At 40.3% G+C, this 17,703-nt stretch overlaps 1 protein-coding gene across 3 annotated transcripts in view; it reads left to right on the top strand.

Annotated features, from left to right (window-relative positions):
- Positions 1 to 2,090: 2,090 nt before the first annotated feature.
- Positions 2,091 to 17,703, top strand: part of BACH1 (BTB domain and CNC homolog 1) — a 48,298-nt gene continuing 32,685 nt past the window's right edge. The window contains exon 1 of one of the 3 annotated variants that reach the window (XM_081301785.1): positions 2,091 to 2,223. The gene's annotated coding sequence lies outside the window, so the exon portion shown is untranslated. Of the gene's footprint in view, positions 2,224 to 2,549; positions 2,674 to 3,676; positions 3,701 to 17,703 lie in introns of those variants that run through there. The other 2 variants (XM_081301784.1, XM_081301786.1) reach the window with 2 other exon arrangements.

Genomic DNA, 17,703 nt, shown 5'->3' on the forward strand with positions numbered 1-17,703 from the left:
GCCTCAATAGTCTTAACATCTTGGTATACCTTTGTAAGAACTTTCCAAATTATTAAACTCATCAGAATGCATGTTATCGTTTTCAGGGCAGAAAATACCATCCCCATTATCTAGAGGAAAGAAAGATTTTCTCCAGGAGGAGGGTATGTTCTTCCCCTGAAAAAATCTGCCTAGCTGTGGAAAGAAGAAAAATAAAATTCCATGGGCTCAGGAAGGCTGAGGCCTCTTAGGTGTCTGTAAGAACCCTCATCCTTCTTTCATGGTCTATTCCCAAGTGTCCTTTCCTCATTTCTCATTATATTTTTACCTGCACCATGAGCCCAGACAAGCTGAAATGCCTCCCATCTATGTACCTTCCCTCAACAGCTGGGCACCATTCTGATTTTCAATTAAGTCCTAATGCAAGCTTTCTTCCTCCAGAAAGCCTCCCCAGATTCTAGGTGATAGAATCACTTCATATCTTGCACCACCATCCAATTTCACTCATGTCATCTTCTCATGTATTTTGGACATAAGTCAAATGTCCCTGAGTCCCACAACTTCTGCACTGCACAGATGCAGTCTCACTAGTGATAATATCTGAATTTATTATCTTGGAAGCCTTTTTTTTTTTTTTTTTTCCTTTGGCCCAGGGAGTTCCAGGGCTGTCTTCTTGTGTACAAGGAGAACACACTCTCTGGGGCTGCTGGTGTTCAGCCAATTTTTTTCTCCATCTCTCTCTCTACTTAAACTCAATAGCCAACAACAAAATACCTTCATACAAATCTTTCCATGGCTGCAGGCTTCAAAGGCAGTGCCACTTTCCCCAGAAGGTTGGCTAGCATAGTCGGCCCTCAAGATTGCCACACGTGCACCTTACTTGGCAAACAGTCAATGCTTTGAACTCCAGAGCTGTTAAATGGCTTGCGAACGTAATTTAAAAACTGACGAATTGGATAAACATCCAGAGGATGAAAATGTAACCAGGGCTTGAGATGAGCCAGGTGACACCACTAGACACTGAACCTGGTTCCAAGTTTCCTGGCAGCCACAGCATTAGGGGAACATCTGTTACAGGATGCCTTTGTTTTCATTGTCAGCAAAAGTAGGGCTGCCAGAAGATGCTTTCTAATGTATCACCCAACACAATGGGCCCGACTCTTAGTAAGTGTAAAGCCAATAAGCACAACCGGAGAGAAGAGTGAAGAAAGAATACTTGTGCAAGCATGGAGAGCCCCGTGTATAGCTCCCAAAGCAGAGTCTTCTGAACACTGAAGCAAAGGGATTTTATCAGGAAAACATATAATAATGAGACTATAATGAGAAAAGTTACACTCTTGGTGTTTTTTTTCCCCCCTCTGGAAGGTCTTATATGAAACAAACAACTTGAAGGAATGTTAGACAAGCTTTATTTTGGGTGGTGAGGTGGGTATGGGGATTGAACTCAGCGGCACTCGACCACTGAGCCACATCCCCAGCCCTATTTTGTATTTTTTTAAGAGACGGGGTCTCACTGAGTTGCTTTGCACCTCCTCGTTGCTGAGGCTGGCTTTGAACTTCTGATCCTCCTGTCTCAGCCTCCCCAGCTGCGTGAGCCATCGCGCCCGGCTAGACAAGCTTTTGAGGGTGGAGGCTCTTGTCCCTAAAAGTTCCTGTCTGGCAGCCAACAAATGCACTTGATGCCTCCCTTTTCTCTTGGGTCCGCTCAAACTTTGAAACCTGGGTTCTTGGCTACCCCAAAATGAGCAGCCTGGAAACTCTGCGGAGGAGTTTTCCAGAAGCGACCCCATGGGGCTCTGCCGAGGGACTGGGTCCGGTGCCTCTTCTCTCTCTTGCCGTCGGTGGGCACCCTGGGCAGGCGGGCTGGCTTGATGTTATTCCAGTGTCCTGTCAAACTAGGGGCGCCAGCATCAGCAGGGTGAAAGGAGGTGGTCCTTGGGTGGCCTGCCAGTTCCACCGCGCGCAGAAGTAGGGGGCACAGGCAGCCTCCCTGGACCCTGGCGGCCAGAGCCCGGCTGCAGCCCCCGCCTCGCGGTTGGCGGGGCGGGGCCTCTGGGGGCGGGCCCTCGAGTGGGCGGGGTGTCGGCGCCGCGGGGTGCTGGCGGCCGCAGCGGCGGAGCGGAGGGTGCGCAGGGGAGGGAAGGGCCGGCGGCCGCGCCGAGGGAGTGAGTCACCTGACCGCTGCCCGCGCCGCCTGCCGCGCGCTCGCCGCCGTCAGTCGGGCCGCGCCGCGCTTCGGCTCTGGTGAGTGGCTGGGCCGCCCCGCCTGCCCGTCCTCCCCGGGGTGGGTCAGCGCGCGGGGTCGGGGCTGCAGGCCGAGGGGCGACCCGGGGGCGAGTCCGGGAGGCGTCGGGGGTCCACCGGAGGCGCTTCGTGGGCGAGGGTGGTGCGCAGCGTGGCTCGCAATCGGCCCCCATTCCTGGAGCGTCCGCGCCCGCGTCCGCGGAAGGGGCGACCCGAGGCTGCTGCTCGGCCAGCGCTGCTGTGTGACCGCCCAGCGGACTTTACCCGGGCCGGCGGGGCGGGGCGCGCCGGGCAGCCGAGTGTCGTCCCCGGCCCGACCCGCGCCCCGCCTGCCGGCGACACCTCCGCGCCGCCCTCGCGGCCCCTGCCCGGTATTGTCCTCCGCCCCTACCTCGGCGTCCAGCGAGCTGCTGCTCCCGTAGCCTGCGTGTGTGTCGCGCGTGCAACCACGTAAGGAAGGCCGAGTTCGTGGCCGAGCCAAGACACAACCTTGCTGTGCTAGGTTTAGCCAAGATTGATTTGGGGGACCCGAGATCCCGGAGCTCCCCTTGTAGGACTTTTGCCCACTCGTTGTAAATTAAGCCTCTTACAATATGGTGAGAGTGGGTGTAAATTCTGGAGACGCCAGCTTTGTGCTCGCGTAGTGTAACGCGAGTGCCATTGCCTCTTCATTCTTACCGGCAGCTCCTTGCCATTGAGTAGAAAGGTGCGGAATGCTTTTATGTAGAGCCTTCTGCATTCCACTTGGGCTGATTCAAGGTAGAGCGTAGTAGTAATTGTGAAAGAACGTGTGGGGGGAAAACAAGCTACAGCGTCATGCTTGGAAGAACAAAGACTGTTTCGTAGGGTGCTGATCTTTTTGGAGAATTATATCGGTGTCGGAACTGTTACCTGGAGGAGGCCACTCTTAGGTCTTTGTTCACTTGTTGGGACACTCGTTTCATCCCAGAGGGCTTGCATTTAAGGCATTTCGGAAAGATAAAGGGTGGAAATCTCAGAGATGTTAGCGGCAGAGCCCTTGAGCGCTTCACATGGTCAAGAAGAGAAATGGGAAGAGGTGTGGGCCTGCTTCTTCCTGGTGTTGGGGTAGTGGTGCAAGGGCTGGGCTGGGCTGGGCTTGAAAGCACTTGCCACTTCTGTCTTTGGACATCATAAAGAAACCTAGGGAAGAAAAAGGCCCCTGGTGAGTCGGTTGGGAGTAGAGTAGCCTTGGTGTGGTGATTGCTCATGTATTACTGTTGTTTAGTCTATGAATCTGTCAAGTGGCTTACCATTGTTCAGTACGTTGATTGGCTAACAAGGTAGGGTGACTCTTTAAAAAAAGTTGGGTTGCTGAGTCATTCGCCCCAGCCCAAGAGGTAATTAGGAACAGCTGGTGCGATACTCTCATCACATGCCTCCACTATAAAAGGCCAGGGAGCATGCTTGCCTCAGAAGGTCGAAGGGGACCAGGCCACAGTTGTCTGTGTTGATACAGGTAATGAGTGAGTGAAGTATAAGAGCATTCTTAGGAAGTGGCTAAGTAGCATTGAGTTGGTGTTTAAACAGAGTAGCCTTGTGACCTATTGCAGGAGAATGTGAGGCCGTAAAACTTGAAGGTAGTACTACCCAATCAACAGTGTTGTAACAAAAATTTTACCATTTGTACTTTACTTATTGTACTTTTTTGTAGTTTTGTTATTGAGTATTCTGTATGTTTCAGAAAGTGAACTTAATTTGTTCCTTATAAAAATTTATTTATTTATGGAATCATATAAGGGGTTTCCATATCATTTTTCATGGCCCCTGGATTTTCATGCATACATGAGTAGTGTGATACCATCAGGGAGTAGGTAAGAACAATAAGGGTGGATTGGCAGGTCTTATGGGACAAATCTAGAAAGAGCTGTTAAGAAGCAACAAATGTATCTGTCTCATGCTCTTGGTATATGTGTCTATATCTTGTGTCATTGCATTTTGCTTAAAAAATGAGTGGGTGAGCACATGGGAGGAGTCCTCAATGCAAGGTTTAGGAATGGAAAGTTTAGTTGGGGGGTTGGGGTGAGCAATCTGGCCCTTACCTTTGACTTGAAGAGTGATTAATCTTTTTTGGTGGTAGTTCATTTAAAACATTTTGTAATAGGAAACATGATCCTTTCATTGCTGTAAGTTTGGAACCAAAGATTAGCAATCATGACTTTTTTAGGTATTAGGGTTTCTAAGGTGGGGTACCAGATGGTTCATCTGAGAAGAAAATATTAAAACTTTGCCCCCCGACACACCTTTTTAAATTTTTTTTTGGCAGTGCTGGGGATTGAACCCAGGCCTTGCTTGCAAAGTAAACACTCTACCAACTGAGCTATATCCCTAGCCCTAAAACTTTGGTTTTTAAGAGTTTTACATAAAATAAGAAAGACATTAAGATGAAAGATACAGATTAACAGTAGTGCATGCATATTGTATAAGATATGTTGTTCATTCTTTTTCTGTTGGGGAATATAAAGAATTTAATTCTTTTAACACCTGGAATTTTTTTTTAAACTTGTGATTTCTTTTTAAGAGCTATAGTTATTTAAATTTATTCTTAGTGGTCTAATTAATTCTTATTTCATGTATAATTCTATTGTTTTTATATTACTTTGAAGGTTAGATGCTTGCATGTAAATTTCTTATTACATTGGAATTAGGTATGGGAATTTAAAAAAAATTCATAATTCTATTCATTACCATCCTATTTTAAATTTAGTTCAGAATAGTGGTTGGTTTGCTTAATGTGTGTATAATCTGAAGTGTATGATAGGTAAGAAGTTACAATGGGAACACTCGAAGATAACATATACATTGGAGTACAATATTTATATAAAAATTATTTTAAAAATTGCTTTGTTCTGTTGATGTTTGAAAGCCTGTTTATTGTTTGTTTTTTGCCAAGCTCTTTTTTGTTTGTTTGTTTGGACAAGCTCACATCCCTTTGATGAGGATTGCTGACTAGTGTTTAGCAAAATCTCTTGGAAAATGGCATTTATTTAGAAAAGTCAACCTTCTAGGAGTGCTGGGAGCCATTAGTATTTATCACTGAGTTAAATCTCATATACCATTCACCTCCTATATCCCTGTACTGTGAGATGTGATGCCCAGAAAAACAGTTGCAAAACCCGTTAAAATTACTAGGATTACTTATTACTAGATTATTTATTCTCTTCACTAATTTCTTTGAAGACTTACATTTTAGGAATTACCTCCTCCCTTCAGTTTTCTGACTGATGCTCTTAATGGGAAAATTGTTTAAACCCTAAAACCCACATCTCCTGACGGTCCTACAAAATGTTGTGGTCTAGATGATTTATGAGATTTTTTGACTTTAAAAAAATAAGGTAAAATACTGATGTCCAAGGTATGGGGAATTTGAGTGCTATTTGCAAAAATCCAGGCCCCTTGGAGAGAGTAAGGCAGGAAGGCAGATAAAATATTAACTTACATCACCATGAAGCCTGACCTTCTGGCTTACTTAATGCATAGCATGAATAGAACTGAAGTTGTGGTTGGTTCATTGTACAGGTGACAGAGAAACCATATACCAAGTGGTTGAAAGTAGGAGTTAGGGAACCACAGACTGCTGAGGAAGGTTGAGTTTCTGGCTGTGTTATCCCTTTTGAAGCCAGTTCTACCTGGTGACTAGTGCCTTGTCTCCTCAATGCAGTTGACAGTGACAGTAGAATCTAGATTGTTGTGAGGATTAAATGTGTTAATAGGGATTAAGTGGTTGGAACAGTGCTAGTTTATTTTAAACATCAATAAATGTTAGTTGTTACTTTCTATTGTCCAGAGTCAGGGAAGTGCTTGGTTACACAGCCACATTTTGTAGCTTCCGCAGCCACTGACCACAAGTGGGTCTGAGGAGCACAGCAGGTCATTGCTACTGGAAAAACAATTCAGTGTCCTCTGATGATGAGTTAGTAGCACCACTTCTCTCACACCCAGTTTCTGAGGGTAGGGAACCCAGGACACAGCTTTTTACTTAAAGAAATCTGACAATCTCAGCAGAGTACGCTAAAGCACATTGCTCAGTCAGTACCTGTTAATTGAAATTGGTGGGTTTTTTTTTTTTTTTTTTTTTGGTGTGTGTGTGTGTGGGGGGGTGGGTACTAGGGACTTAACTCAGGGGCACTCAACCACTGAGCCACATCCCCAAGCCCTTCTTTCTATTTTATTTAGAAACAGGGTCTCACTGAGTTGCTTAGCACCTCCTTTTGCTAAGGCTGGCTTTGAACTCTTGATCCTCCTGCCTCAGCCTCCTGAGCTGCTGGGATTACAGGTGTGCACCACTGTGCTTAACTTCTGAAATTGGCTTTTGAAGAAATAAAAACACTTGCCACTCTCTGCCTAGTTTTTTCTCTACCTTATAGTTGAGGACAATCTGGTTTGTCAGTATTAAGTCACCTGGTCACTGTCTCCCTGCTTATTAATTATAGGGCTAAACTCATTTCTCAGGTCTTATTTCTGAGCTCTATCAGGTTTATTTGGAACATTTATCTGCCAGTTACTTCTTTTGAGTACTGTTTTTTTTTTTAAGATGACATTACCATGTTAACTTGGAGAAATTATCCGTAATATTAATATGAGTAATACAGTGAATATGTTTGTCATGTAGCTTGTTATACCTGTTAATAATTCAGAAAGTGAGACCCCCTGTCTCTAAATAAAATAGAAAGAAGGGCTTGGGCATGTGGCTCAGTGGTTGAGTGCCCCTGAGTTCAATCCCCAGTACCAAAACAACAACAACAACAACAAAGCCAATTTCAAAAGCCAATTTTTTAAAAAAATTACACTCTATTGAAACAAAAATAGAGTGTCAGTTTTCTGCTAGTGAGGATCTATTTTCTCTCCTGTGTCATACTGAATGTCTTTTCTGTGTTTGTTTACAAGCTGTCCATTGGTTGCTGCACTGGATGGTCTAACTGGATTAATAATAATTCCATGAGTTTTGAATCTTGGAAGTTCTTAGAAGATTGAAGGAGAGAACATTATGTGTCACAACTCTTAAGTGTATACTGAGTTGAAAACTGTTGGATTTCTACTTTGTTGTCATCAATTGTGTGATGACTGAGGAAGCAGCTGGTTCGTCTCCTGAGATAGACAGAAAACTTACTTTGTGACTTGCTTTTACCTGTAATTGACTTAGAATGAATGAGCAATTCAAATTTGAGTTGTTTAGATGTTAAACATTTTATACATTAAAACTTTTCTTTTAGTGTCATTACTCCTCCAAAACATATCCTTAGTTTAGAATCGGAATGAGTTTGGAAAATATTAATATGGTAATAAAAGTCATGCTAATACAAACATAGGGAACAAAGAAGCAGTGGTTGTCAGGACCCTGGATGCTAATGACTGCTGCATGAGCACAAAGGGCATGCCATGGAGCTGGCTGGCTGCAGATTCCTTTCTGGGCATTGGTACAATGTAGAAAATATTACCATAATACAGCTGAAGCTGTGTGCAAATCATATTCTTTTAAAAATAAATCTTTTTTTTTCTTAATGCCATAGGAAACTTGTTCAAAAGAATATGTTTGTAATGATTATTCCCAGTATTTATTTGTTGAAGTGATTTTTACTCTTGTCACCTTTTAGATTGGATAAGTCCTAGTGGACAGCCACATTCCTCTTCTCATCCCTAGTTAAACTGGAGTTATACTAAAAGATGCTTCATGGAGTGGGGCCATGTTTTTCAATTTCTTTGAAATCTGAACTTAAGCAATAGCTTACTTCCTAGACTGTAGTTTAAGTAGTAGATTAAAGGCATCTGCCTGCTCTCCCCACTACCTTTTTTCCATTAGTCTCTTCTTTTTTATTGACTTATCTGTCCCTAGGAATCTGTGGGGAGGTGCTTTTGGCCTAAGGAGATGAAGTCTACAGGGTTCTGTTGAAGAAACGGGAGAGAGACACCCACCCAACTCCCTGATTACTGATACCTTCATGTACTTAATAATCAATTTATTAGGTTGTAATTTCAGAGTCAGTGGTTTTGGTAAGATCAGTAATTTTATTATCATATATCTTATATTCAAATATTATTTTAAAAATGTAAAGCTGTTATCAAATTTTGGCCCAGGCTTCTTCATTTCCAAAGTACCTGATATCTTTTTCTTTACTGTGTTTTTCTGAGGAGTGGTCTCAGCCTGGTTCAGGGTTCTTTCCTAGGTAGGAATTGTCACTTAAAATTAGAAGAAGTAAGAAAAAAAAGCTGTTGGCTCTTTTAATAATTTTTTTTTTTTTCACATTAGCAGAAGACTTTTGAAGTAGAAAAGCATTTTGCCCACTTAGTAGGGTCCTTTGCTGACATGCTTGGAGTTCCAGCTGTCATTTAGCAGAGGAAATGACAGTTGAGGTTGAGTGTTTGGCTCTGTCACCTTTCGCTACTTATTGTCTCTTTGCGGTAAAGGACTGTTACAAGCTCAGATCAAGCTCTAGGTATACTTTTGGACTTTTGAACATGTTTTGCCTCAAGGGCATGGCTCTGGCCCTTGGCCCAGTTGGTCTGTTCCAGACCCCAGCTCTCTAATACTGAGGAGTGAGGAATGATTCTTTCTCCTTCCTTTCTATGTTTGCTGTTCCTAAAACTCTCACAAACTCGCATTCGACTTTTGGCATGTGTAGATAGCAAAGTGGATTATTAATTCATTTCAACATTGTGGCATTCCTGTTTATTATGTATTAAGTTTACACTTACATACTAGAAACTTTTCTAGATATTAGCAGTATGGAACTTTTCAGAAGTGAGGATAATGGACAAGCAAGTCATTGTTACAGCTTGTGTTATTTGCTGTAAAGCAACATGTAAAATGTGTTGTGGAACCATCAACTTTGAGAAGCCTAAGTTTTGGGAAATCAGGAATACCTTAGGAATATAAAGATGAATGCATAGTTCAATGGAGGAAATGGCTTGCATTGATAACTCTTGAGAAGCTTAGCTGTGAAGAAGAGTACAGAGAAATAGATCTTAGTAGGAGGAGATTGGGGTCAGGAAAGGTGTGTGATTAAAAATTCAGTCAGTAGCTAGGCACAGTGGCACATGTCTGTAATCCTAGTGACTCAGGGGTGGAGGCAGGAGGCTTGCAAGACGAGTCTCAACAAATTGGACCATCTCTCAACATTAAAAAGGGTTGAGAACGTAGTTCTGTGGTAAAGTGCCGCTAGGTTCAATCCCCTGTAATCCCCCCCCCCAAAAAAAAAATTCAGAGGAAAAAGATTGAAGTTGAAGGCAGTGTCCTTGTTTTGTCCTTGGCTAGTTCCTTTTAGAATTGCAGGATGGCTGCCACAAATTCACGACTCAAGGAAATATATCTAAGTTTTCTGGGAGGAGAGAGACTATTTTTTGTTTTTGTTTTTTCTTCTTCTTCTTCTTTCCCCCAGAATGTCTGTTCACTGTATAGTGAAAGAACATATTTCTTTCAGTACTCTAAACAGTTCTGAAGTTCTCTGCTATTCCTAATACGCTGAGGGAAAGGAGAACTGGTAATGAAACCTGGTAGCTCCAGAGTGTGTCTGTGCCCAGAGGACTGCTGTCTCTTAATCTGTGGGGCGCAGGGTGGGCTTGGGTGGTCCTTATACCCGGGACATCTGCAGCTGTCACTGAGGTAGCCTAGCTCAAGCAGAAGTTCCCTTGGCCAGACAGTCCAGGACTCTTAGAACCCAGATCTTTGAATCAAAGATACAAACAGGTGTATCTCCCTCCTTTATTCCTCTCCTGGAAGGAAAGTTATCCTCGGCTGAACTCACTCCACATTCTTTTCAGGTATCAAAAATAATGCCACCTCAAGTTTATGTAGTGTTCTTGTAACACTCCTGTACTTGCATTCGAAACTCAAAGAGTTTTAAATTTGTGATTCATGTGACTCACTTATTACTCTGGTCTGACTGCTGCTTTGTTTAATTAAAATTTGTTACTTAAAATTCTTTTTATTCTTAATCTTTCCTATTTTTGGAGTCAAGTTCATTATGAGTTGGTGTGTAAGAAATGAGTGGAAATTTGAAGAGTGCTTTTTTTTTTTTTTTTTTTTTTCCCAAGTACCATTTGTACTGTGTGTATCCACTCTTAGACCTGCAGAGGTCATTCTGACCTTGAGCTAGTTTTAGGGCTCTCACCTCTTCTAGGCAGTTGAAAGTATTTTGGATCATAGCTGTAATTCTTACAGATTGGAAATGACATGACGTACGAAGAGTCTTTAATTAAATTTTGAATGTAGAACACAGACACTTAATACTCTGTATTGAGAGCAGTTTTTGGTAAATAACTCCTAACATCCTTTCCTTCTTGAGTTTTCCATGTGTAGTATAGTTATAGATGTTGAATGAAGTTCAGCATAGTTTAGTTTCAGAGTTCCTTAAATGATAGGAGGTTGGCTATGTAATCCAACAAGTGTTAATTACAAGTCAATTTGACTATTGAGTAATAATGGAAAAGTTGCTGTTCTGTAAAAACCAATTTAAGGCATTTGCCTACTCCTTGTTCTTCTGTCCCTCCTCAGTTTTATCTGCCCCTCCCCCACTGGCTGCTTGAGTCTTGTAACTGGAGTTGAAGTGTAATATTTGGATCTCCTCAGTCTTTAAGTTACTGACCCTCTCAGGGCCTCTTATCCTTATCTGTTCCTTATCTGTAACAGAAACAGGCCATCCTAGATGAATGTGCTCTTTTAGTTAGAAATTGTTTAGCTCTGTGAAATTAGTGATTATCTTAGGCAAGCTTGTATCATACTTTTTTTTTTTTTTTAACCTTGTTGAACTCCTTATTAGGTGTTCTAAATTTTTATTGTTAAAGGACCGGGAAACCTCATTTGGGTTTGTTTTTTTTTTTTTTTTTTTTTTTTGCATTTGGAATAATTCTTGGGTTAGTAGAATTATGTGTAGTTTTCTCCATCATGTGCATAATAATAGCAGCAATAATGATGGAATATTAGTGGTGTTGTACCATGCACCTTACTGTTAAATGCACTAATCAATCAGTCTGTAAAGTGTGGGGGGTGTTTTCCTGCTGGGGGAACCTGAGGCCATGACGTTGGGTAACTGATAGAAGACCCTATACTTGGTAGAATATGAATAGAACCCTAATTTTATCCCAGTACTGGTGGTGTTAACCTAAAACTTGATGTTTCCCTTTTTCTTTCATAATTCTATGTGTTTGTTTGACTCTTTACACTTTCCAAGGGCTTTGGGAGATAAGGAGAGCAGGAACTGCCTGCTTAAGCCACCTTTTCCTTTCACAGATGCACATGTGCCCTTGTTCACACGGCTGCACCTGACTTCAGGAGTCCTTTCCCCAGTCTTCCAGGAGCGGGATTTTTCTTCAGATAAAGCCATGTTTGTATTTTAGGTTCTTATAGAGTTTAATTCAGTCTTTGGTAATTACTGTGAAGATATCAGTGGAGACTGCTGAGTTTTAGAGTTGCCTCTGAGTTTTACACATGGTTTCAAACCAGTGTTCTCTCATGACTGACTGGAGAACATATCCATTATAAAGGCGGAAAAATAATTGGCATTCTTTGGGAGGCTTCAAGAGACAATTGTAATAAATGCAAAATGCATTTTTAACCAAGGCACATAAATTTTTTTAATTTTTAATTTTTTTATTAGTTGTTCAAAACATTACAAAGTTCTTGACATATCATATTTCATACATTTGATTCAAGCGGATTATGAAAAAGGAAGTCTTAAATACATGAATTCTACTGGTAGTTGGGAGTCTGAGATTCTAATATGTTGTTAAATTATATTTTTAGAAATGTGTGATTTCAAGGTAGAGCATAAGAGATGAACAATCGTAGTTATAGAACTTCAAATTTTCTGTGATTTATTTATTGCAAAACAGTACTCTCAACTATTTTCTCATATCCATTTTTGTTCATTTTGTAGTTAAGTTAGGTGGTGTGTGCCTTGGCCTGGGTGACCAGAGTCAGCCTTTTATGGTTCCAGTGAAGGCACATAATTTGTGTGTTTGTAGTTATTGTTTATTGTAACATTTGTAAAGTAATATGAAATTATGGTGAGAATTTGAGTGTAGAAATAAACAGAAAGATTACCTAAATGTAACCATTGTTAATATTTTGATATCCTAACAAGGCAGTTGTGTTGGGGTGGCAGCTAATATTTCTGGGCCTGTTAAATTTGAGATGGCATTTAGACATACCTGGAATAACCCGAGTGTACATTTGGGTACATGAATATGAAGTTTAAGAGAGAAGTCAGGAGTAGACCACACGTAAACACAGGACCATCTGTGCTGTGGGTCTGCACGAGTTCACCTAGGGAGTGTAGACCAAGAGGAGGAGACTGAGGACTAAGCACAGGGCTCTCCAGCTTCTAGAGGTTTGGAAGGGAAGATTCCCCCAAAGAAAGTTGAGAGCAGCTGCCAGTGAGGTAGGTGAGAAATCAGAGCATTGGCTTATTGTGGAAGCCAAGTGAAGAAAATAGGTTTCAGGGAGGAAATGATCAAAGTGTTGAGTACCACTGAGATACGCTGTGAAGAGAAGACTCAGAATTTGCCATTAGGTGATGTGGAGGCCCTGGAGCTTCATGAAGTGGGTTCTGTGGAGTGGAGGGAAGGTCTCAGTTTAATGGACTCACATGAAATTGAAAAGAGAAGGAAGTGAGGGGACAGTCCTTTGCGGGGGAGGAGGGTTCTGTACAGAAGAACAGAGATGTGTGGGGAGGAGTGTTGCATTTTAAGAGAGGAACTATTTGAGTTTGTTCTGTTTGATGGTGGCATTGCTGAGTTTTTACTCTTTTTTTTCTTGGTGAGACTTTGCTGAAGTTTGTCAGATTTATTAGTTTTCTCAAAGAATATGGTCTTGATTCAATTTATCTGTTCTACTAAAAAGCAAATGCAAAATTTTAGTATGTGCATGGTTTTCTTGGTGAGAATTCAGTAGATTTCATCAGATTCTGGAAAGCAGAGAACAGTGCTGTAGCATTTGGCAATTCAGCAGATCATTGCTCTAGGAGATACCTTTATATTTTTTAAAGAATCTGTTTGCATTGTGTTCACTAATATTAAATATTAAGCAGTATGTGCATAATAATTATTCCCAATAGAGAAGAATTTTTTGGGGGGGTTACTCAGGGGCACTGGACCACTGAGCCCTGTCTCCAGCCCTATTTTGTATTTTATTTAGAGACAGGGTCTCACTGAGTTGCTTAGGACCTCGCTAAATTGCTGAGGCTGGCTTTGAATTTACAATCTTCCTATCTCAGCCTCCCCAGCCACTGGGATTACAGGTGTGCACCACCACACCTCGCGAGAAGAGATCTTTTTATCTATCTATCTATTTATTTATTTTTGTAGATGGACACAGTACCTTTATTTTATTTATTTATTTTTATGTTGTGCTGAGGATTGAACCCAGGGCCTTACAATGTGCCTGGCAAGTGCTATATTACTGAGCCACAACCCCAGCCCGAGAAGAAATCTTAATGTGTACTTTGAAACCTTGCCATCTCCTGTGTTTGTCAAAATCTAATGTTGTAGTAGTTGAAGGTTGATTTTTCTCTTTCAAATGTCTTTTTTTATATGAAGAATCATTAAAAAAATTGGAATAAGATTCATAATCAAGTTATCAAATATTTAGGTTTAACCAAATTTTACTACTCTTTTGTTTAGTATTAGTATTTAGCACATTTAAATTTGTGCTTTTACTCAATAGAGTATGTTCTTGGTTTTTCAAAAAAAATGCAGAGAGCAGTCTTGTCTGCTGCACCTGCCCCGCCCCTAGTTTTCATATATGCAGTGTTTACTCATTTCTGCTATTTAAATTTCTTGGTGGTTACCTCTGTTTCTCTCAGATGTTTATGTCTCAGTTTGTTTATTAACCTAAGACTTCATCTGTTGATTTTCTGTTACTATGAATGATGATTTTATTTACTTCTACCATACTCTTGCCTGCATTTAGATTATATGTATTAATTTTCTTTTTATCCTTGGTCACATCTCCAACTGTAAACGTGGTTTTATTTTGATCTCATTAATAAAAGGCATTATCTTTTGTCTCTGCACATCATAAGTAATGTAGAAGTACTACTTTCCTTTCTCTAGTTCCATGTCCTAGCTTGTCACTTTTATTTTGATTCAAGGTTGATAATATTTACACTCTGTCCTATAATGGTAATTAAGCATTCCATCATTTTTCTTTGAAAACCAATTAACAGTGTTTGTCATTATACCTGTGTCAGTGTTGGGTACAGAGCTAAGTACTGTTCATACATTGCTGTCTGCAGTTTCATTGTCACGTGGTTCCACATCAGATTCAAGTAATGGCTAATGATTATTGACCACCTGTTGTACATCAGGTACTCTACTAAGAATAGCATAGCATTTCATTGGATCCTCCCAAGAAAAATTACTGTTCTTATGTTCCTGGTTTGCCAGGAGAAAACAAAAGAAAAAATCATCACAGATACAGGTGGAAAGTAACTTGTTTAGCTGGCAGGGGTATCACAAAGTGATAAAGTGCATTTTCATGCTGTCCACCTCCAGTGGTCCCTAGAGCAGCTAGCTGTTACTTGGTGAGTTGCTGACAGAGTCTTTAAGGCCTTACCTGTGCTCCTTGGTAACAGCCCTCCAACCTTCTCGTGTTCAGCCCCTGATGATGGAGTCCTGTGATGTCTGAGGTGTGAGTACTAGGACGGTGATAATAGGCATACCTTAGAGAAGGCCAAGTGTGTTGAAACTCACTCTTTAGGGGGATTTTTGAAAATTTCATTCTTTGCTTTTCTTTTTTCTCCCTTCTGAGTTTCTTGTGGGATCCTTAAGTTAACTGGGATAGTAACTGTTGAAGCTCCCTCTCTACCCATTAGTTATTCATCTTAGGAAACCTATAGTCACATCACATTAATGATGAAATATCAAACACTTTCCTTAAAGACAGATGGCAAGGACCCACTCTCGCCACTCAGTTTTCAGTCATTGTAATAAGGTAAGAAAACAAAATGAGTCATGTAGATGGGAAAGAAGTAAACTCTCTTTTTGCAGGTGACATGATTGTTCATGTACATAGACAATCCTAAGTTTACAATGCAGTTGTCAGAACAGTGAATTAAGATTGCAGAGTACATGGTAATATTTAAAAAATTATTATTTTTTGTTTATATAGGAGCAGCAAAAACTGAAAGTGAAGTTTAAAAACCCAAGTCTATTTACATTGCTACAAAAAAACCTCATTAAATACTCAGGGATAAATTAAATAAAAGATGCACAAACCTTTGCTAAAACATCATGATAGTGTTGAGAAACACGAAGACCCAGTTAAATGGAGAACAATGCCATATTCGTATACCAGAGGACTCAGTTTAACTCTTGGTTCTGCCCAGATACATAGTTTCAATTGCAACCCTAATCGGAATTCTACTAGTTCTTCTAACTCAATAAGAATTAAAAAGCTTACAAGAATTAAGTAGACATTTCCCAAAAGAAGATATAAAAATGTCCAATAAGCCCATAAAAAGATGCTCTATATCATGAGTCATCAGGAAGTGCAAGTCAAAACCTCAGTGAAATACCTCTTTACATTTATTAGGAGAGCTAAGATTAAAAAGATGACATTGCCCAGGGTTAATGAGAATGTAGAGCAACTAGAATTGTTACATGCTCTAGTAGCAATGTAAAATGACATAATCACTTGGGAAAACTATTCAGCAATTTCTAGGAAGTTAAATATACACCTACCATATATGACTCAGCTCTTCTAATCCTAGGTATTTATTTACCCAAGGAAAATAAGCATATTTCCATACGGATGTTCATTGAAGCTTTATTGGACTAACCCCCATACTGAGAACAGGGTAGTTGTCCAACTTTAGTACAATAGTTTATCAACTGTTAAATGGGCAGACTGCAGCATACTATATAGTGGATTGTTATTAAGCAATAAAAAGGAACAAACATCTGATACACACAACATGAATAAATATTGAAATCACTGAGTTGGGTGAAAGAAACCCCAAACAAGAGTATATAATGTGATGCCATTTACATAAAAATAAAAGAAAATGTACATTAATTTCTAGTGGCTTAAAGCAATCATTGGTTACTTGAAGTCAGGGGCATAGGGAAGGAGAGATCTTAAAGGGACGTGTAGAATTTTGAGAGTGATAGAAATTTTTGTATATTGACAGTGATGATGGTGGTTTAATATGCATATACAATTGTTAAAACTTATTGAATTATGTGCTTTAAATAGATTAAGTTCATTCTATGTAAATTATACATGAAAGTTGATTAAAAATACTGGCTGCAAATGCATAATAAAAGTATGTGTTCAATAAATAAGTTTTATTTATATGAACCAGTTCTGGTTGCTAGTTCATGTTTTTATACCAGAGAGATATACCAGTCCTTTTAAAAGTTAAGTGGTTGCCAAGTGTGTTAAGCAAATAAAAGACTTAATTATTTCCTAAGTTCTTTGTAGTAAGAAGGTACAGTGGACCTTTTAGTCTTGTTTTGGATCTGCAGCTTGGATTTTCTGTTTTTTACCACTTCTTTTTTCCTGAATTCTTTTCCAGTTTCTCTAAACTTATGAGCCAGAATTATCTAAGTTGGATTTGTTAATTTTGGAAGTGAAAAATCTTTTTTTCCCCCTGATGTCTGAGTAGGTGACTATGTAAAGACGACTTCATCAAACTTCTCTAACAGTACAAATTTCTCCCCCTAAGTTTAACCTTCATTTCAAAATTTAGATATGGAGTTAGTTCTAGTAAATGTAATAAAAGGTTCATGACTTAACTATATAATTTTTAATGTTAGGAAGGTAAATGGAAAAACTCTCAACTTGGTCTGTATGGGAATCATAGAGTCCACATGGTACTGTTGGGTCTTTGCCATCCCCTAGAAAAACTGGAGATAAGGTTTGCCTCATTTCAGAACACTCAATATGGGAAATAGTGGGCATATTACAACATTAAGTGATTTGGAGAATTTTAGAGCTTAGGTGAGAGCCAAGAAAGATGTCATGGAAAGATGTGGTGGTCAGGGGAAATGCCTGGGTTCTGAGCCATCTAAGACTGCCCTGGAATTGAGTGAGGCAGGAGTAATTGACAGGTGATAAAACTGATGCTAGGCTTCATCAAACCTGGCAGGGGAAGGCAGGTTTGATAAGTCCACCCAGCAGCATAGATCCAGCACATGACTGTTATAGAAAAGCAGAACAAATGCCCCTATGTGCTTTCTTCAATGTCAAATGTTCACCATTTATGGCCAGATACACACATATAGACCCTTGACTAGCACGATTATATAATTTTTTAAATTAATTGAATATTATGCTTAAATTAAAATTGATCAGAAGGATGTTTCTGTGTGAAGACTTACCACAGACATGCCTTTGTGAAGTCACTGCCTGTGTAAGTGGTTATGCAGATCATTCCTCTTCCCCCCAGAGGTGGCATTCTGCTTGATGTTAGGTTATTTATCATACCCCTCCATGTTGAGAATTAAAACAACATGGTCCTTTGA

The sequence above is a fragment of the Spermophilus citellus genome, assembly GCF_964194105.1.
Source record: "Spermophilus citellus genome assembly, chromosome: 7".
In the NCBI taxonomy this organism is placed as follows: domain Eukaryota; kingdom Metazoa; phylum Chordata; class Mammalia; order Rodentia; family Sciuridae; genus Spermophilus; species Spermophilus citellus.